The following is a 6,000-nucleotide window of genomic DNA, read 5'->3' as shown; positions in this document are numbered from 1 at the left end:
CATTCCTTTCCGTAACTTTGTCATCGTGTCCATTCTCTTCTCTGTTGCCGCGTCTTCCACCTTGTCCACTTCTCTATCCTCTGACTTGCCATTGCGTTCCCCCACTGCGTCATTTCGAAAGAAGTCACCATCTTGTCGTTTAGATTTTTTGTATAAAATCTTGTTATTTTTGTATAAAATGGATACTTACATCTTTATTCATATGGAAATTAATAATTAGTTAGAACTATCAGATAGATGAAAAATGGGGTCCCCATGGAGAATGGGGCCCTGTGAAAAATGGGGATGGGGAGCAATATTCCTCCACAACGGAGAACGGGGACGGGGACGGAGAGTAAATCTGGGGGCAGGAATGGAGAGCAGGGAGGCATCCCCCGCCTCCGCCCTGCCCCATTGACATCCCTACTTATATGATTAACTAAGATTGATTGATTGTATTAGCAATTATGAATTCAAATTTAATATTAAAAAACTAAAATAACCTTTTATTTAATTTTAAAAGAATTAAAACAATATTTTAAGATTAATCTTACAAACATTAAAATTAACCCTTAAAAATTAAGGTTATATAATTATATCTAATATTCTTAAATCTAATCTTCTCAAATAACATTTTAGTGATTTGAATATCTAATATTCTTAAATCTTTTAGTGATTTGAATAATTGTTTAGTTTGAGAATACTTGAAAAAATAACATTATATAACACTATTTTATAAAAAAAAAATATCATTTACAATGCACTGTTAACTATAAGTTTCAACAAAAAAATATTTGCCACCTTTAATATTGATTAATACTAAAAGAGCAATTTAATTATTAAAAAATATAAACATAATTGATCATTACAAAATAAAGTCAAATTATCCCAAAAAAATTATTATTTTCATAATAAATATTTAATCAATAATTTTGTGCCAAATAAAATTATACATTCAAATACCACTTAAAAATTAAAACATTGATTTTTGTGTTTTCATCTCCAGATATAGATTATAATTTTAATTAATTTTTTTATTATCACTATTTGCATAAAAACTCATACTTTACCATAACATAAATTTAGTATTTGTAAATATATTACCAAAATGTGCTATATATATTTAAATAAGAAAATTAAAATTATTTAAGATGTTTAAATTAAAATTGAATATTTGAATTTATTTACCTTATGAAGATAAAAAAAAAAAAACTAAATTTTTTGTTAAATCCTGAGATAAAACAAATGTTTTTTTTTCCTCAAAATAATCTTCAAAACAATTATTTAAGTTATAACAAAGCAAACAATTTTAATATAACAATTAACAAGCCAATGTTAAATTGTTAATATACACTTGATTTTTGGTACAACAAATTTAATGTTTTTCATTGACTCTCAAGTACTATTTAATGTTATTTAACTATTATGATCCTATCCCTTCCATTGAAAGGAAAAAAAATTGATTATTACTATATATGCAAGTCTACGAGCTCAGCTAACAATGATAATTGGCTTCTGCAAAACTTTAAACCATTTAATATTTTGTGAAGCTATTTCTCATTACTAGAAGAAAATTATGTGTCAGATCAGCTATATTTATAATTAAAATAAAATATCTGTATATTGATATCTGTACCTTATAATTTCCCAAATATTTTTTGTGATTTAGTCTTTTTCTTTTGGTTAATGTTATTAAAACACACTATATAGAAGTGTAAGTCTAACTTCAGCAATATCCGAAAAAATTAAAATCTTCAGCAATCTCCAAAGTCCAAACATTTATTTCTAATCAAATCAATATGGGAAACGGATGAGAAGATAATAATAGAGTTAAGTTTTAAAAAAATGCTATTCCAAAGACTCAAATCTCGACAAAAACACTTGACACAAAAAGTATCCAATGCAAGCAATTGTGAATTTTATCCAAATTTCTGCTGAGGATTTAAGATCGTCATTTCAAAAGTGTGTGCAAAAAGATTATGTCAAATTTAGTTATTTAAAAAAAAGGTTGGTCATTCACATAGTAATAAAATTACCCAAAAAATTTTAATATAAAATTATTAAAGTTTAAAGATATAAAAAGTTCATTTTTCTTAAATATATTTGCAAAAAATTACATTAAAATAAAATTTTTATAATTCTTTTGAAAATATATCTCTTTATTTAATCATTTATGTCAAATTAATAGTAGTGTTTTTTAAAATTTTTTGTCACGTACATATTACGAGTTATTATCGGTACAATCTTTTGAGTACACTTTTTCCAATAATTTATTGAGTAATATAATACATGTATGACTTGTCAAAATAATAAATATTTATTTTTTTAATAAAGATTTTCAAACTTAAGTTCTGTGAAAAATATATAGGGATTTAATTTGAACTTATTTACTACTATATATACTATCCTTATTCTCTCTCTTAATCAATGCCTTCTCTATTATTTTATTTTACTAATATTATTCACAATATTTTTTTATTTTCTCCTTTTCATATTAAAATTAAAATAATAAAATTTTAGGTAATACATTTGAATTCAAATTTTTTTTTCAGTTGATAAATTTCTAGTCCCATAAACATGCGTAAGACTATTTTAAATTCAACAAAATTGCTAATCCCCTAAACTTTTTCATGTATGTATGTGTGTGTAATATTTAATTTATTTTTAATATTATTTATATTTCAATATGTATTTTATATAAATAACTAATTTGATAACTTATTTATTTATATATACATAACATGGTTATTTTATATTAACCGGCTTTTTTCTGAATCTAGATCGAAAAAATAAAAAACAATATTAATAATTGATGATTAATGACATAGAAAAGGGGTTAAATCTATAACTTCTTTTAAATTTGTTCACTTAAATTTCAAATTAGATTTTAAGCTGCTCTTGGGTTTATCAAATTGATATTATAAGAGATAATTTTATTTTATGTCTTTTCATAATTGATTAAGAACAAATTCATTACTTTTTGGATACTCTAAATTTCTGTAATTTCTATGAGATAGATTAAGTAGAAGACAATTTCATTTTATCTCATATCGAATGAAAAATAGAAACATAACAGAGAAGAGAAAATGACACAACCATATATGTATCTTAGTTCAACCACTATGTGCAATGTGGTTTATATCCAATTTCAACCGCAATTGTGGTGAATTTCTATTCTCTTTCACAAAGATTACAATCACCAATTCTCTAAGATTCTACCCAATCTTATCCGAGACAAACCAAGTGTCTACCCAAGCTTAATTTGGCTAAATTCACTCTCTAGACTTTCACTAGAAAAAAAACGATGAGTACCATCGGATTCATCAAATAAAACCAACGTAATCAATTCACCGTGGAAAATAATCAGATGATATAAACATCGTCGGTAAATGTTTACCGTCGGAATCTTTTCATCCGACAGCAATTACCGTTGGATTTTTTCAGGGATTACCAGCTCGGAAAACTAATTAGTTTTCAGCGGATTTTTTTGATGGTATTGTTGGCGTCAAAGAATATTGTTTCGCAGACTATGACCGTCGAATTATTCCTACAGTAATGTCAAATTTTTTTTTAAAAAAATTAAAATAAATGGTCAATTTAATTTTAAATTTAAATTTTTCACACAATTAGTGGTGAATTCATAAATAATGAAGATTTTTATTTAAAATAAATAATACAATGTTCAAATAAATTAAAAGTTAACTACATCAAATAAATACATACAATGAAACAATAAAGTTGTCGTCGTCGTCGGCCCCGTGGCCTTGACTCGGCGGCACAGAAGGTGGTGATGTTCGTGTGCCACCAGCAGGGTCGATGCCAGCAGCACGCATCTAGACCTGTACACCTGCATCTGAGCCTCTATATGCTACATTTACTTCAGCAACTCCCTAAACTCCAGCCTGAGCTAATCCACAGACGTCACGTGGGTGAAGATCTCCAGATACCTCTCTTGATAATCATTAAGCTCTTGAGCCTACTGGTGAAGGTTGTGTTGGAACTCCTGCACCTACAACATCAAATCCACACCTTCCTCAGGCTGGACGGCTCGACTGGTGGCGGAGCCAGACAGCGGCTTCAACGTCGAGGTGCGGAGGTTGTTGGCAAAAAATAACTTTATCCCGTATATGCGGTTCTTGTACGGGGCTGAGGCTGTCTCGCACCAAACCGCATCGGGATCGACGACTGAAGCTGCAGACACATTGGCGACGTCCTCTCCACTTTGCTAGTACTGCTGAGTCATGGCCTTTAGTCTCTGTGTGTAAGACTCCTGTGTAATTAACACAAGTTATTATGATTAGTACCAATCTCTAATAATTTTATAGCAGAAGATAATCAGATGTATGTTTACTCACATAGTGGTCCAGAGACTGCTGATCAACAAATCTGGCTATGTTCTCCTTCAGCGTGTGGGTGTACTTGAACGTCTCTTCCAATGTGGCCTCGCAGTCCAACGACTTTGACTACACATATTGCATTGAAATACAAAATGATTAGAATGCCTAGTAATGATATGCAAAAAAAATATAACGAAGTTATTGACAAAGTTAAAAGAACTTCATACCAGCCTGACCTTGGTATTCATGAAGGTCGCCGAACCGCTAGTATACTTGGACGACCTAGCCGATGCCGTGTTAACTCTGTTGGTGAGACGCCGATGCCTGAATCCCTCATCAGTCTCCCAATGAGATAACAGGGCCTTCTTTATCTCCGGTCGGAGCGAGCCCATCCGCTGGTTCCGCTCATAACGAACATCATCCAGTATCTGTTAGAGCCACCGACCCATTCTATGGTTGAATATCTTCCAGATGACCAAGTCGTGCTCAGCATCCCAAATAAAGTGCAGCTACAACAAAGAGCTTGAAAATTAGTTACGCAAGATATAGGATATAAACTAGTTAAAAAGGTTTGAAACAGAAACAATGAAAGTAATTACTGCCTCGTACATCAGCTTGATGACATTGGTTATCTCTTGAGTACATGCGTTGTTGTTCGGCAAATACCTAACAATAACCCACAAACAAGAATCAATCTAAATCCATAAACAGGAATCATAATCGTGGAAACTTAAAAATGATAACCAGCATTCCAAATCAACCTAAATCCACTAAAAAGGAATCAATTTTTAGGAACTTTTAGCAACAAATTTAATCATAACTAGCATTCCAAATCAACCTAAATCTACCAAACATGAATTAATTTTCAGGAACTTTCAGCAACAAAGTTAATCATAAGCATTAAAACTTAAAAACAATAACCAACATTCCAAATCAACCTAAATTCACTAAACAGGAATCAATTTTCAGAAACTTTCAGCAATAAAGTTAAATCATAATTATTGAAACTTAGAAACAATAACCAGCATTCTAAATCAACCTAAATCCACTAAACAGAAATCAATTTTCATGAACTTTTAGCAATAAAGTTAATCATAATCATTGAAACTTAAAAACAATAACCAGCATTCAAACCTAAATCAACTAAACTAGAAATAATTAAGGCACTTTCAGCAATAACCATAAACAGGAAATACAAGAGCACTATACGTGATACTTACTCTATGCCGCCATCAAGCCAAATACGCAACTGTACGATGGGAGGCTAGGGGCATCAATTGCTACCTCACTTCTATGGCTGGACTCTGAGGCTACGGCATCTGTCACTGGAGGCAAATTCACCGTGGATGCTAGCTGCTGAGCGTAGGAGGTAGCAGCGTCACCGTAAATGGAAGCACGTAGTTGGGGTTAGGGACCATGATGAATGGCTGGTCTGCTAAACCCGCAACCTGTAGCGTGACCAAGGTGGTCGGAGTAGAAGAAGAGGATCCAGAAGTCCCAGGGGTACCGGAAGAACCCCTTCCTCCACCCTGACCACAGCGAGCTACGACCACGACCAGTAGCCTGATCTACAACACCTCTTCCTGTCGTCATGTCTGCATATATTAAATTATCAAATAATTTCTCAGCAAAACAGTTATCAACGCAGTAATTAATACAATTAGACAATTCCAAACACTTCAAT

The sequence above is a fragment of the Arachis duranensis genome, chromosome 5, assembly GCF_000817695.3.
Source record: "Arachis duranensis cultivar V14167 chromosome 5, aradu.V14167.gnm2.J7QH, whole genome shotgun sequence".
In the NCBI taxonomy this organism is placed as follows: Eukaryota; Viridiplantae; Streptophyta; class Magnoliopsida; order Fabales; family Fabaceae; genus Arachis; species Arachis duranensis.
The sequence above is the reverse complement of the archived record's forward strand: the minus strand, read 5'-3'. Positions refer to the sequence as shown.